We start from the raw sequence: 17,896 nt of genomic DNA, 5'->3' as shown, positions 1-17,896 counted from the left end.
ATGGGTGTCAATGTTATGTGACGCGCGTAATTATAATTGTTTTATTAGATACCTATGATAAATTATTATTTTTTAAAACCGAAAATTCTCTAACTTTTGTAGACTCGAACTTAAAAGTACTCTAAGAATATGCAATATTTTTAAGTCTATAAATATTATAATTTTAAATCTTAACATGGACATAAACTACGTTCTAGACTTCATCAGAACTTGAAAATTGTGTGAATGGATTGAACTGATTAAAGCTCCAGATCTATTTTTTCTAAAATTTAATGTTTGAATTAATAAAAACAATCTAATTACAATTAAATGATTTTTCCTGTGTTGATAATAACTATTATTTTATCATATATGAACTGCCCTTATTTTAAATTTTGAGCGAAGTGATAATGTATTGATTTATCAATACAATAGTATATGATGTCACCACTTTTAGGAGCAGTAAAAATGATTTGATTTTAAATTTTAAGGTTTATTTATGGTATTTAATTGGATCAGTTAGTACGTGGAAGAGATGGGTAAAAAAATTAAGTAAAACGGCAATTTTTTTTGCAAATCTTGTTTTTTTGTCGTAACTTAAAAATAAATAACTGCAAAGACCTGAAAATTTCTCTAAATACTCATATAAGTTATTATACTAGATGTAAAATAATTTTTAATATGTCAAAACGTTTAGACCACACAAAACATACATTTGCGTATTGAAAATACAATAATAATAAATTTTGGCCAACTTCTTAAATTGGTATTAACTTGAAAAAAAAAAAATTCCAGAGAGGATTTTGTGACCTATACATAAAAATATGCGTATTAAAAAGATAAGTTAAAATAAAACCACTATTAACCCCTTTCTCAATCATCTCTAGCTACACCAATGAATGAGACATAAAAAAAAAAATTCAGGAATTTCAAAAATAACTTAATAATATGAGAACAAATAATGACAGCTTGACAGGTAGTTAATAGAATAGTGAAAGTGACGGTGTGTATTTATACTGATTAGGTCTAAACTCACTATTTATTGTACCAGCCATGAGTAACTTGTTTACTCATATTATAACTTTATGTACACGATTTTGAGTCGAATATATTATAATTCGATAAGTAGATATTGTGGACATCAAATTACCTACCTGAGCGTATATTTATTAATTTTTTGAAGATGTATCATTTTAGTAGACGGTGCCTTACTTATCTCCAATAAATTGCACCAATACATCTAAGTTAGAAGCGCTTTAGACTAAATTTTCAAACAGATTCATAAATTTCATACAATACATTTGTATCATTATATGATAATATAAAATATTTGTTTCAAAAATCAGTTAACCACCTATTTTTTGATGATCTGTATATTATATAAATTACATAAAAAATCGAATACAACATTTACATCACATAAAAACATAAGTAATTAACACGGACAACAAATTATTCTACATTATTTGACTACACTAAACAAATATCTCTAATTGATTGTTATATGCATATATTTTTATTATGATAGTCAATAAGTACTAACACATTATTCGTATTTTATATTATGTATAATACTAATCCGAGATTATTTGAAGGATAAAAATTTTGACTAATTACATATTACAATTTATAATAATATCTATACTTTGAAGTAAGTTTTTTGTCGTCTTTTTATTTACTGCAAGCAGGTATGCAGAGTTACAGTGCAACATTCGGCGGCTTATCTCCATGAAATCACTTAATGTATACTTGAAAATTGCAGTTATTCTTGATAGTAGCTACACAACAGTGATAAAGTAATAATTTTATTATAAATAATATTAATATTTATATTTATATGTATGAATAATATTTTTATTTTTAATGTTCAAAAGTATGACATCATATAAATTGTATATTAATATAATGTCTTAAAACTGGTCATTTTTAAATACAAATCTAAAACCTAATGAATAGTAAAACTTGAACGTGTAAACCTATATATTATTTAATACTTGTCTAAAACATATGCAGCTGCGAGGCCATGAATACCTACACGGATGTAATATTTACGTAGATGGTTTTCAAATATTTTTACAACTAAATTATAAAGTTTTTGATTAAATTTACGTATATATTTTATACTCATTATGATAATTACTATATAGTGGTATAATTATTTATTATTATATAATGTGTATACAAAACGGAGCACGTAGAATCAATATTAGATCGTGAATGGTATAAATAGTAATAATCATAATGTATAATATTTAAATTGTATACAATAGTAATACAATAAATTACAATATACATCTGACTACGGTAGCACTGCGGCAATCCAATCCTGCACAGAAAAATGGTTTTCAATAAGCAACCGTAGTGTAATGAAATTAAATTAGAGGATTTAGCGTTATTACGATGGCACTTGTATATTATTATGTAGAATTTTTTTTAATAAATAATATTTTTCAATTAGAAATATTATTATAAGTTTATTTTTATTAATTTATCACAATTTATAGCATTCATAACGGCAAAATAAAAGCTAGAACCCAAAACTAGTGTTTAGGAATGCCTGTACTTTTTGACACTAACACAATATAGCTTATAATTATTGTAATTTATTATAGATTTATAAATATTATTATTAAACAAAATTATTATTTAATTCTTGCTATAAAATATGACCAAAACGTATTTACTAATTAATAAAAATTGATCGTATAACATATAGACAGTTAATGTATTGAATAGATTTATATTTAATTAGGTACTTCTAATACATATACTTTCTAAATATTATTGATAGCTATTGCGCATTTAAATTTATCAAATATAATAATTATTAATCTTGTCAAATTTGTTTTTACTGTTTAATTATATACTACTTTGGTATCATATCAGTATATTTACCATATATTGGTATTTTGACAGTAAAAAATTGACATTTAAAACACTTTTAAGGAGGAGCGGTTGACAATTCTTAATGGGTCTCTATAAAAAACATTGTAAACTATACTATTATATATTTTTTTTTAATGTTTATGAAAGATGTTTAAAATTTTAAATCGATACTCGTATGACTGCTTCATTGAGAGCCACCACTACAGCGAGCTGTTATAAAAAAAGATTCTCAAATAACCATAATATTATTATTTCTATAAAGCTTAACCAAATAAGTGCATAATAACGGTACTTAGGGTTGCATGTATCAAGAGGCAACGTCTACCCACTTAAAAGGTGAACAAATAATTTTCTTTTCGGCCGTGCAGCGAACTAAATAAAAAAAATATAAGTAACTAAGGCAGGACATTGTATATTTTCTCAAAACAGGAGTTTTCCATTTAAACCGTTTACATGTTGGTGTTCCTATTTAAACGGATAACTTATTTATCTAATGAAACAATTAACACCTAGTGAATGACAAAACATCAGGAAAATTGTGCAGGCAATCCTTTTTAAAAAAACCATCTAAATCGTACGATTAAAAATTAAATTATTACAAAAAACACTGTTTTTATAGAAAACAATATAGAAGTCAGGAATTCGGCGGCTGCTTCTCGGGTAGTCACGTGGACAGTCCCTCCACTCAAATTCGTTAAAACGCAGTACGAGTTGTACTATATCGGTGGGAATAAACGACAGCTGCCGACTACAACGGCCGCCGCGTTCCTGCACATCATTCGTTGTTGCTGTGATACAATCCACGTAGCACATGGTATGATCGCCAAGGTTCAAATTTAGTTTAATTCTGCGCAATACGTCACTTGTTTACCCATATTATCATATTGTCATTATATCATTACTACTAAACGCTACGCCACGTCACATACCTACTGAAGGATCTGATCGTCAAAATGTTCCAATCATACCTTGTTATTTACATTATGTATTGTTGCGTTTCTGTCCTCGACTGTATTGCTTTTGCTTGAAAGATCGTCTACTTGTCTTCGTATGTGAGTAGTAAGCACGTATAAAAAATAAGTATTAATATTTTACGAATTTAATCGCAATAACTATAACGTAACAGAAAACCACTCTCAAATATTTAATGAGTCCAACATTAGCCAATATTTGGTTGTTCAATTATAAAAATGGAATTATTTTGAAAAAAAAAAAAATTATAATCTGATACTAACACATCTACCTCAATAATTTAAAAAATTTACCACCATGGTCATTACACGAGTTTAGTACAAAAAAAATCGAACCTATACATTATATAATATAATACGTAGATACATTACTGCTTATATTGATTGATAGCCTCATGGTAACAAAAACATTTTTATTATAATAAATAAAAAACAAAATTATTAAAAAAAATAAAACATAAACATATAATTAAGTAGAAAAAATGGTGTACCACAACAAAAACACTTCTTACTATAAAGATGTGATAGCGTAGATTAAGGGAATGCTATACGTTGTGATGATGCGTTATTTTCCTCTTAACAAACGCATAACATGACAAATTGTGTGTTCTGAAGAATCCATTTAACTTCTTTATGCCTAATATTATAATGAATTTGTCGATTAACAAATTTAAATACACATAAGAATATTATCTAATGAACCTCATAGGTTTTTTTTATTACCATAATTTTAAAGTGAGTGATGGACATTTTAAAATTATAAATTGACAATAAATTTGTTTCAATAATTTATTTATTTGACAAAAATGTATTCTGGTAAGCATAAATTCTAAAATTTTAAATTTATAATGTAGTCCAAATAGTTTGTGTCGTATCTTGTATATCGTGTAAAGAAAATATTTCCTCGCTATGTTAATACATTTTTGAAACAAAATAAGTATATTTTAATTTATTTTGCCAAGCATTTATTTTTAATGTCATATATTTATAGTACTTAAAAATCTTATGCATATTTTATTTTATTTGATGATTTTTACATAAAATTCGACGAAGTGTTTTGTTGTGTGCTTTTTTAACACTATAATACTATTGATTTTTTTTGACAAAAATAAAAATGTTGGTGAAATAAAAATTTGGCAGTCAAACTCAATTTTAAAGTTATAGCTGCACTCAAAATGTACAATATGCAGGGTTACAAATTACAATCCTCACTTAAGAATAGGGTTACCTACTAATTGTTCACTATTTAAAATTAACGATTTAGATTTTTACAAAGAAATATTTTGAACATGGTACTTAGCAGTCACTAACAAATTAAATGTTGTATTTAAAGTGAATTAAACTTTATTAATGTTATTGAGTATGATTATTTTTCAACGTCTTCCCGACCAAAAATTGTGCATCTCACCGTTGCCTCTATAATACATGAAATATTAATATAAATAATATAAGTATATTTTCTAAACACGCGTTGCAACTGATGAATATTATTAATTATATAGATGTTATATAAAAACACTCACACACACACACATATATATATATATATATACTGTACATAATATTATAGTCAAGGCGGGTATAAACGTTGATCAATAACAGTTATTTAAGTTACTTATTTCGCAAAAATGGTAATCGCGCGGTAAACTTGCGTTGGCTACTCCACAGCACCCGAATAAAAAATATTTGTAAACATTCGACGTTGGACAGTCGCACCGCTGTTACAAGTATATCTTACATTAAGCCGGTGCGCAAAAGCACGACTGGTGGGCACGCATTGTCACACAAATATTTATTGCACGTGTTTTTCACCACCAATTCGCCAAGATGATAAATCAGGTCCGGATTTCGTCAAAAACATTTTACGGAATTTCGTTATTATCAATCGTTGTGTTTTCGTGCTCAACATAATTTTACCGTAATCGAATGAAGTACTTAGTTTCTAATCGGAAGTAGTGGAACTAGGGAACTTGGGCGTTTAACATTGATTTCGCGCAAAAACTTTGACGAATAACCGATAAAAATTCTACGATTTTATGTGGCGTCGTCCAACGGAACGCGGTGAGGTTTCTAGCGTCTGCATAACCGTAAAATTGCTTAGTGCACAATTTCGAGAAATATTTCCGAATGAAATTATCGATTGAACGAATGAGCACGACGACTGTTGTAGAATAAGATTTCTGCCGTTTCTGGGACACCGCGCGATCTGTCGGTGCACGAAAAACGAGGTCCAGCCATATGTTTGCCTCGGCGTAGCTGCGATATTGTGCACGTGAGTTTCGGATTCGGGAACGATTTTTCGTTATCACGGATCGTCGTAACAGCAGCTCATGCACGCTCATGTGCCCGTGTTAATCCATTTATCCATATGATTGATAACGGAATTCTCTCGCCGAAAGTCCTTCGCGTTCAACAATACATTACTGCGTGAAAAAACGAACGATAATAATAATTGCGGACGGGACGACGACATCAAAGCGGAGAAAATAAACCGGCGTTCTTGTTTTTCAATATCATTTTTTAATATTTTTGTTTCGGTTTTTTATATTTCACATTTCTCGACGCCCCGCATCGCGATATCGGTAGCTCGACCGTTTCGCCGGTACGCTCCGGCACTGGATTTTGGCTCGCAACACCCGGGCGACTGCACCATGACCGGTGAACTACGCCGCTGCCACCCCCGTGTCCACCTGCAGCATCTGCTCGCCGTCGCACTCCACCAACACCACGCTGTAGACCCGATCCGCCGCCACCGTCGCCATCATTGAATCTTGTAAGTACAAAATATGATGAACATTCGACAAACGCGTTAAACTTTGCGTGTTATTATAGGCAGGCATTATTGACGTTATCAGATACGGTGCGTATTGTGTTTGTCTCGTCTCAGCTCCGTCAAATAACCCCTCCAAGATCCCCCCACGTGTCATCGTCGTCACCCTCTCCGTGACCTTGGCCCCGTTAACCGTACCCGGACGTGTCCGATAACGTGTCAAGTGATCGATGACGTCACGAGTGCACGGTTTATTGCGCCATCTCGGCGCATTATTCATAGACGTACACATCGACTGTACGCAGATAATAATAAGGTTGTCAGCTATTGTCGTCACCACTCGTCAAAATACGTAGGAATTTCGTTCCCGGCTCCGAAACGTTCCGTTCGTCGGTTACGCTATTTAGTATGCATTGATTATTATTGATGATAAGCCGTATACTTGAGTGGACAATGTATAAGGTCAATGTTATAAGCCGATGAAATTATATGCATGCCGGCCATGCCGAACATTGAGATTTAGTAAAAATGGTCAATCCGTTTCACGATTAATACCTAAACTACTTAATAGGGCGTAGATGATAAAATAATTCAAATTAGGCGTGTGGTGACTGTTGATTAGTGATTACGAAAAAAGAGAATTATGCGTTTTAGAACATCGTATTGTAGTATAAAGGGGTGATAGACGATAGGCGAAGTCAATAGGTATTCAACCATTATAGATCATCTAAATCCCTATTTTTCTTTATTACATAAAATATTAATCACATAAATGGTCTACTTAAATACTCCTATGATAAACCCAAACAGCGTTTATTCATTTATTTTATAATACGTACGCCCGACACCTCGACCATAATGTGTGTATGGCAGGCGGAGAGGGGCTATGCGAAAAACAACTGTTCCGACTTGACATAATTTTGTGGAGGTAAAAGCTCATTTTACACCACCATTATCCTGCCGGCGGTAAAGTTTTATCGGACGGCCCATTTCTTTAACGCTAGTTGAAGTGCATTAGTTGTCACCTCTGTCTCAGTAATCACACGACTACGACTTATTTAACAATACGTTAAAGATGATATATTCGTTAGACATGGAACATAGTGTAAAAACTTGCATGCCACAAACATAAATTACACAGATTTCTGTTTACAACATTTTAAATCTTCTCACTCACCATCCCTCTCCTTGTACTTATACCGCTCCACTAATGAACTCTGAAATAACATAATCCAAGGCAGATGTGTTGTGGTTAATCGATTCTACTAATAAGTTGAGCAACTAAATTTTCTCATTAGAATGAGGATATTTTGAACTGTACAACATCGTTTTTATATTTTCGATATCAGAACTACAAAAAAAGTCATTCAAGTTTGAAAAATACAAAAATAACAGATTTTAAAAACTTTTTCGTATTTGTGATATATAAAAAAATTCAAATCCATGTCGCACAGCTAATTTTTTCCTTTTTATAGGTAGTGTAATAATTAGATTGTTTAACATGGACTAAAGCCTTAATGGTTTTTTCTAGCGTAAAACGGTTTTTACTATGTTGTACGTTTGTAAGATAATGAAAACACATGCAGATGAAGTATTCTCTGAAGTAGGTCACTGTAATGGATGAGTTAAATTTGAATGCAGAATAAATATTTTTGTAAAAACATATCCCGATTTTAGAGTAAAAAACCCTGTAGAAAGTAATTATATTATATTTTGATGGAAACGTTATATCTACTCAAAATTATTATATAGGTACCTGAATACGGTAAACATTGAGAGTAACTGAAAATTTGCTATTTTAAGCTATTTTTTCAAAACGTTTGTTATTATATGTATACAATTATTATTAATAGAGTTGGAACATTTTTTATAAAATGGTTCATTTTTACTTTTTTCTTTTTTTATTTATAATTTATGCACTTCACAGTTTTGTTGGCTAAATCAACGGTTTTAATTGCTATAGCTAAAAACATGTATTATCATTCATTTTTGTAATCTCATTATATTTTACGAATATGGTATATTTCATACACAGGTAATTACAACCATTGACTGCGTTGATTTTTGGTTTAAAAATACGGTGTATAGAACATGGTTGAATGAATCTTTTGTTTGTCTATTTGCTATAATAATTTGTTTGTTAACCAAAAAAAAAAAAAAATTAACAGAATTTCTGAAACAAGGTAATGTGAATGTTAATAATAATACTACGTAATTAACAAAACACCTTAAACCTAATACTATACCTGTATAAATAAATCATCCTTTGTTTACTAAAACTAAGAATATATTTTTTAAATTTGTTAGATTTCTAATTATAATTTTACAATTACAATAATTAAAAAAAAAGATATATACAATAATATATATATATATTATCATTGAATATGAACAACTATTTAAGATATTAGATAACCAATTTCAAAAATATTGACGAAACTGTATTATTAATCTTTTATATGATCTACTGCTCAATAGCTAAATATAATTAATAGTCTTCATTATTATCAGTTACTCCAATGTTCTATCTGAAATATTATTTCTTTATAAGATTATGAGATAACATTAAATAAAAACAAGGTCAGACTGCAGACGATTAGTATAGCATCTTTATTTTTTGTTTTCTTAATTCTTAAAAAATAATACCTAATAATATTATGTTGAATAAAATATCTTATCATTTATCAATATCATATAATTTTATATTCTGCACTTAACCAAAATATTATATGATATAATGTATAGTGCATACGATTTAGAATTCAGGATAACTATAATATGACCACTGACCCATATGGTGTTCCAAACATAATGTCCCCAATTCTACGTGTTATTGACACATGTTAATAAACTTCACTAGGTATTGGATTCTAATGTATTATTTTATCTATATTAATCTTACACTGGTATTTTATCCAAAAAATTCAAAATAATCTCAAAAATTTACAACAAAGTTTTTAGAATTTCTTTATACCAATAAAAACATTTTTGTTCGACCACTCTAATTTTGACTTGAACTGTAGGCAATGGACATGTTTGAACATAATAATAAAATTAATTAATATTTTACTTATTTTATTTTATAACTATTTTTAACTTTAAGTTTTGTATTAATAATATGTTTTTAAAGTGATACCTGATTATTTCAATGGTAAACAAGTTATTAAAGTTATTTTATTTCATATTATATTATAAGATAGTTCAAAAAGCAATTAAAATTTATTTTTAGTTTTTGACTTGGTTAAAATATAATTAAGCATATCGAACAAAGTACATTTTAATAATTATATATTCTTTAGTTAACAACATATTATGCTTATGCATATTGAACACCTATATATTAATTAGGAATTCCTAATAATAAATGCAGTATGCAAATGTATTGTATATATTGTATTATATGCATTGTAAGTATTTTTAAGCATAATAATATTGACGGCTGTTAAAGTTTTGGCTTAACGCCATCGCCAAGTGTTTAATTTTGTAAGCAAACAACTTTTACACATAAAACTTAAAATTGCATTCATAATCAACGTGTTCATCCGTTTTTTATTCCGTGCTTATAATTATTAATTATTGTATAGGATACACCATGTTAAATTGGCGTAAAAATCAAATGTATACACAAGATTTAGGATAAGTTCGAAGCAGTTAATATTATAAAACTATAATCATAGGTAGCTAGAATAATAAATACAAGGTGTGAAGTAGCATGACGCAATGTTGTTACTCGAATGAATATATTCAAAACATAATAATATACTTGTAACTGTCGTCTGTCGGTCGTTGGAATTTAATTATACTACTTTACTATACTCGACTAGTTTATCATCTCTATAATTATGCCCAAAAGATATCATGGTGGCTTGGTAGCAGACTCATTGATTTTAAGAGCTTATCTCTTTTTTAAAGTAATTCTTTTTTAATGCATTCGTTCAAAAGAAATGTCAAAAAATAAAATAAAAATTATTCATGTTGTGAGAAATAACTAAACGATTAATTCGTGATAAATTGATAGCAACGTCAATATTGAAACTGTACAAAAATCATAAATTGTTAATTTAAATTGATTTCATCTGAAAAAATTTTAAATTTATAATTTTACGCTTTAAGGTAAAATTAATTTTAGTTAGTAGATAAATATAATTGATCTACTAACTATAGATAGGTACCTACTGTTAAGTTTAGCTAGTTTTGTACTTCTATTATATTTTTAAATTTAAATATGTCATTTTTTGTACCAATTTTCCTAAATTATGGTGCCATATAATTTATCATAATAATTTTTAATATATATAAAACTCTGCGACTATTTTTCTGTTACTTGTTATTCCTAAAATATACATCACAGCCCTCAGCGATCAGACTTCAAATGTAATATATGCCATGATAGTAGAAACTTTATACATACAATTTGTATCTATTTATCTCTTTTGTCAAGGCAATTTAAAGTTTAAACAATCAGCTAGATCCGGTGTATCCGGTTGCGTCCTCCTATTTACCTTATTCAGGATGCGTTTCAAAACTCGTCTCTAAATCGTAATGTACAATTATGTTATTGCGTATTGCAATATTATCGTGCATATATTATTATATTCGAATACCGTTTTTATCATAAAACATTCTTAACTTTTTTAGAACTATATACATTGTACAGATTTTCTAAAGGTTACTAGATTCTCTAGTAATATACTTATAACTTAAAAAGATATTTTAGGTATCGTCTTAGTTTAAAGAAAAAATGAAATATAAGGAGTATAAAAATAGTTTTATTTTAATGCATAAATAATAAATATATTATATTGATAAAATATTTTCTGTTTGTCTAAATAATAAAGTAAACTTAGTTATCAAATTAAAATATAATTTTATTGAGTAATATTTTATTTAGAAGAAAATGACTAATCTTGTGTAATCATGTTATGTAAATATTTTAATTTGAATATTTAATATAATACTTAACATCATATTGACTTTTAGTAGATGTAATTGAACTATTTTATTAGAATTACCTATATCTAGTAAAAGCATGATTTATTGTATATTTATTATTTAGTACTGATTTATTAGCCAATTAATGAAGTGTAATAAGTAATAACTAGAAATAATGAATATGTAATTATTTACATTAATAATTGGCAAAAATTATGGGTTAGAAAGTGTTGCTTAAACAATTAGATATGTTTTATCCATTATGAAACGTTTACTAAATTAAAATAATCAATGTAATATAACAAGGTAAAGTATTTTAGTATACCAATTATTTTAGCATTTTTTTTAAGGCAACATTAATTTTATCGAGAATTATGTTGTTTTTTTGGAGGGAAATATCTTTTCTTACATAATTTTAAGATAACAATATTTTTTGAAAAAAAAACTTTTTTTTTATCATTTTATTGATTAAACTTTTTACTGGTTAAATTGAATGCTTTGAACTAAATATTATAAAGCACAATGCTTTTTGAGAATCTCAATAAATTTATAAAAAGGTAGATAAGTGGGTACCCACAATTCTGTAAGTATATTAGGTGTTGAGTGGGCCATTGCAATAATATATATGTTAAATTTTAATACAATGATAAGAAAAATTGTATAGGAAAACCGATTCCAAGCGGAAACTTATATCACAAGTACATTTCATGATACACTTCATGATATTTCTATTTAAGTGATAAATTGTAGTATTAGTATCATCATAGGTCGATTTAAATTTTTCAGAAACTTGACATTGTACCTACTATTAATATTTGATTATTAAAATAATATATATAATATATTTGTACTATATTATTAGTATTATCATTGATTATAATATTGTTGATATTAAATTTTGAATGAATACTACCATAAAACAGCGTGTAAATAGGTTCATAATATAAATAGATCATATCCTAAAATTAATCTAAACATTTTGAAATTCATAATTTTTATGAATATTTCAAGTCCCCACAAATAATACTTTTAAATTATAATTAAATACATGATACCGTTATTCATCAATTAAACATCTCTAAGTTTCGTCCACATTTTAAATAAATTATGAATGGATTTAATTTATTTAAATTAAACGTTATAATCGACGAATGATAAATTATAGTCTAAATGTCTATGTATTCGTATATAATTGTTATTTTCATTTACTATAATCATTGTATATTTAGATCTATGTATATTGTATATAATAATAATAAGCTACAATTATAAAATTAATTTCCCACTTGAAATTTGAACCACTTATGACGTACTAATAATGTTTTTGTTTTCTTACCGTTTTTTTACGTTTAAAAGTTTAATAAACGCCATTAACAGAGCTCTAACAAATGAACATAAAACTAAAATTTCCATTAAAAATGTAATAAAAGTAGTTCCAGAAATTTGGCCCATAACAATTTTTATACTACACATTTTTGTTTAGGATATATTTGTTAATACTTTTAATTTTGAAACATTTACATTCCTTCATAATATTATTTTTATGCCTATAATGTGACACTATGACATGTGTTAAATTGTACATTATAATTATTATATATTGTAAAACTTGTAAAATAATTGCTAGTCATCTCCTATAAATGTTTAAATCATTAGATTATACGAGATATACGAGTATAATTTATTAATCATTGTATAATTAATAAATTACAGTAATTACTGTATTATTAATGACTAGAATTTTTTCTAATGGGCATTCATTTAAGTTAGTCTCTAAATTCAAATGTATGTAGTACAAATAATTATTTTCTTATAAATTATAATGTAAACAGTATACTCGTACGTATACATACATATTTATATTAATTACATTTTTGATATTTATTTTTATTAATTAAATAAATATAATTACCTACAAATTATAGTATAATCACCTAATTTATAAGTTAGACGTTCATACATATAAAAAAAAGAATTAGATTGATTCCATAGATTCCAATTATTAACATCAATCTACTCTTTGGCCATTATATTCCTCCTTCCGGTGTGCACCATTACTTCCCCTTCCCACGCAAAAACCGTCTGTCTAGTTTTCTAATCTGCGTGACATGCAACTTCCTGTGTGCGTATGTGTATACTTTGATGTCACACTCACAAGTCATTCATAAAAAAAGCTATAACACACACACCTAGATAAAACAATTTATAGTTGAACTCAATGAATAAAAAATGAAAATAAAATGAATGGGCTCTTACCGTGCCCACTAGGTCATTCGAAAATGATTATATTATTATATTCATGACTGCATTTTTTTTTATTACCTATTCTTTTTTTTTTATGCAATTTTAGTTTTTTTTTTTTTTTTTAACAAATATACAATGTGTGCCTGTACAATATTTTTAGGAGTACCATATTTGCGTAAAAATAATCATAATTATCACATGCTATTTTATAGATCTCTATATCGCTGCGCAATTTCCGTTTGCGGAGATCCGGATGTGTGATATCCAAGTATGGTCAAGTTATTTAGACATCCGGTCAATAAAATAGAGGGGAGAAAGTTTCTCTGCAACTATTCCTATGAGAACAATATTCATCAAGATCAAATTTACAACTGAAAAACGATTAAAAAATATATCTTTTTAAGCTTATGAAAATTTAATTACATAGGTTTATTTAATATTCTTAGTTATGTATAACCTGGATGAAATTACAATAAAATTTGTACATACACATGTAAATTAAATATTTTTTTAGTAGTTTGAATAATTTTTAATTAATTAAAAAATGTATTATAATTTTATATATATTTAAATCATAGTTTAAATATCATAATTTCAATTAAACTTATTATACTCTAATTGTTGTTTTTACTTGAATTAATTCTACAAACTTCGATCATTCCAAGTTATTTAATTTTGTGTACAAAGAATAATGCGTCTATAATAATGTGTTTGAAAAATATGGTAATTTAAAAACTGATGTCATTTATATTAATCTATCAATATTTATAATTTATAAAAATTATATAATTGTAATAAATACCTATACTAGGCCTGATATTATATCTATTTTATAATTTTGCGAAACCGTTTTTTAAAGATTAAACATTTTATTAATAGTTAAAAAAACTGCTCTTTCGAATTTTGCATTAGTTGCATCAAAATTTAAAAAAAAAATATACATTCAATTATTTATAGTAGAAAAATCAGGTTCTTATTTGAAAAACAAAAGTTTATATTATGATGGAACACTTCTTTATTAGCATAAAAAATGTAAAGAATTTAAATAACTTCATTATTAAATGATAAAATTTACAGGAGCTAGTAAACCATTCTATATTATATCGTTTAATAGTTTCCTGACAACTTTTATTGTTATTCAAAAATTATTAAATATAGACATTAGATTATATTTTTCTACACACAATTGCATTTAAAAAATATTTAGACTCATTTTAAGCTTATTTAAAGGTATAAGAAATTTTTAATTTTGTTTTTTTCCCTTACTTTTATGCTCGATTAAAAAACTTGAAAATTTATAACAAGATTTCTCATAAGGTGTAGCATTTTAATAATACCAAGAATTTATATAAACATATAGTTTTGCATTGAATATTTAATTTAATCAACATTTCTATTTCAAACTCTTATAAAAACGTTGTTTATTTTAGGATACAGAAGCTCTCTGAAATTACCTGTATTAATTTTTGAGCACTATAATGATATACACCAAATTTCATAAAGAAAATATTGTAATAGCATTAGAAAATGTTTAGACTGACGTCGACATCCACTATATAAAGCTGAGAGACTTATTCGGTTATTTTCCGTCCATTGCATGTACGTGCACTTTAAATAAAAAAGAACTTGGTACCAAATGCTCTTATGTTTATACGTTTAAAATTATCTATACCGAGTTAGTTACCAGAGACGTCTACTAAAATAATAATTGGAAAACAACGAACGCCGCATGCTGAACATAATATAATAAATAATAATATTATACTACAATAATATCGGCGGCTGCAAAGTCTTCGGCCTGCGGCGACCGCCGACAACAACTGGTGAACAATAACAAGGGCGTTGCACTGCGCCTGCAGACAGAAGTGGTCAGGGTCGATTACACAGCGCTCGGCCAATATCCGGGAAGTGGGTTTTATGGCCCTATAAAAATCCTTCGGTTTCTAAACGATAATCTTTATGTTTTACGACGGTCCGCCGCCGAATTCCAAGGGTTGATTTCCGAGTACTAGCTAGTCCTCTCGGCGGTCGTTATTCCGTTCCCCGACATCGACATAAACAAGATTCGTCCGTAAACGTGTTATTACTGCGATAATGTCGTATCGTGTGTTAAAAGTATTGCATATTTCAAGGCGGAGGCTATTACGTCCGACTTTTATCATATGTAAATAATATTATATTATACTAACACTATAATCACAGCACGATGGACTACGTGGTCCACAGCATGGAGGTCTCGGACTTCCTATATCCTACATCCGAATATTTGTATATTATGCTCCGAACGGCCAAACCGACACAACGATGAATCCCGTGAAGTATTAAATGATATTAAATTATTCTTGTAATGATGATAATATTGTTTTGTTATACACGGAGAGCGACGCGTAGAGACGGCTGAGCAAGTGGATGAGAAGACCGCGTTTCTTTCGTGGCTAGTCGCGAGGGACGTCGAAACGATTAAGATACCTTATAAGGCCTTAACGAATGTTTCGAAAAATAATAAATAATAACGAGGAGAGAGAAATTAATAATAACAACAACCAACTCGTTTCCGGTTACGAAACGTTGACGGAGTAGCGCGCGGCGTTCACACGATCTCGTCCTGTTCCGGTTGTAGGGGGGGGGGGCCCGTTCGAGAAGACCGAAACAAACAATTTTCCCGCGCACGTGGTTTGACCGGTAGATGGCAGTACGCGTAATGCTGAAAAACCAAAGCGCGCGCTCACCCCTCGTCCCGGAAAAGACACGTGAAAAACGCGTGGGTTTTCGGTCTCGTGGCGTGCTGCAACGACGATTTTGTCACAAGTCCGATACGCGACCGACGGCTGTACGGACGCGTATCGTAGTACGTCTGGCAATGATGAAAAATAATACCAAAAACAAAAACAAAAGGAAAAAAATCATTTTCACGATAATAATAGTTATTAAAATAAATCGAAACGACAGTTGCCGTGACTCAATCTTTTTTTTGTTTCATGTAGCGTTGAAGAGACGTCGTCGACGATGCCGCTTCATTGATTGCGCGCCTGCCTGTGACCGCCGCCGCCGCCGTCGTTCCGTTTTCCGCGTACCATGCGAGACCGTTGCATGGCCGCCGCCGTGGAAGTCGTATAATAATAACAATAATAGTAACATCGGATTGACGCGCGGAGGGTAGGGTGGCGAGATGGCGGCTGTCTCTCTTCGAGTGCAACGACCCCGGCGGCGGAGTCGATGCGCGCGCAACCGTAGTATACAATATCATACGCGCGCGTATATGCATTTCCCGCCACGGCGGCCGTTGCCCTCGCACGAGCACGAGGCTCGATTTAAAATACTTATTACAATATAATTATTTATATATATAAAAGGAAAACAGTAACATATTTTTTATTTTATTAAGAACGGTGGCGGCGAGCGCGGTGGTCTGTACGGCGGGTTCGTGACCGCAAACGGCAGGCAGACAGACGGGACGCTTTTGCCGGAAACGCATTTTTTTTCACTTTTTCGTCAACCGATCATAAAACGCTGTTTTGATAAATATAGATATACCGTCACCGTTCTCTCTGAAACGCTACCAAAGCCGAGGGTCGCCAACGCGATGACAACGATAATATTAATAACATTATAATATTAAAATAACCGACCGTGACGAGATATTAAAATTTATAATGCGGTGGTGCAAATTACATATTATCATTATTTCGATCCATACTACAGACTCCTCCGATGCATTTATCAGTGTTATCATCGATCTACTATAAAATATATTTCGATACTACAAATTATATGATTTTTTAACGGAAAACAATTCTTGAAGAATCTTTAAAAATAATCTTTCATTTGAGCCATCATATTATTCATAATAATATACATAGATTGTAAAACTAACAAAAACTGTCATTTTTCAAATAGCATAGGAATTTTCGAACTATAGATAAAACAGTAAAATACTAAAATGACAATGCAATGACTGAAACAAATTCTTAGTTATTTTTATGTAAATATTGATCAGCGTTATAAAAATCGTCTTTTCAATGCTATAAGTTATTATATTATTATAATTTAAAATTAGAACTCTTACAAATTACCTATCTATAATCAATTTCTGGATTATGATCACAAACATAAC

The 17,896-nt window shown here is 29.1% G+C and overlaps 1 protein-coding gene across 1 annotated transcript in view; it reads left to right on the top strand.

The window, feature by feature from the left end:
* The first annotated feature begins 6,147 nt into the window (after positions 1 to 6,147).
* LOC112593733 (3-phosphoinositide-dependent protein kinase 1) overlaps positions 6,148 to 17,896 on the top strand; it is a 178,265-nt gene continuing 166,516 nt past the window's right edge. The window contains exon 1 of the mRNA XM_025338250.1: positions 6,148 to 6,609. The gene's annotated coding sequence lies outside the window, so the exon portion shown is untranslated. The remainder of the gene's footprint in view (positions 6,610 to 17,896) is intronic.

This window comes from Melanaphis sacchari, unplaced genomic scaffold (assembly GCF_002803265.2).
Source record: "Melanaphis sacchari strain LSU unplaced genomic scaffold, SCAv2.0 Contig20_pilon_pilon, whole genome shotgun sequence".
NCBI lineage: Eukaryota > Metazoa > Arthropoda > Insecta > Hemiptera > Aphididae > Melanaphis > Melanaphis sacchari.
Note: the sequence above shows the minus strand (reverse complement) of the source record. Positions and strands in the feature narration are given on the sequence as shown.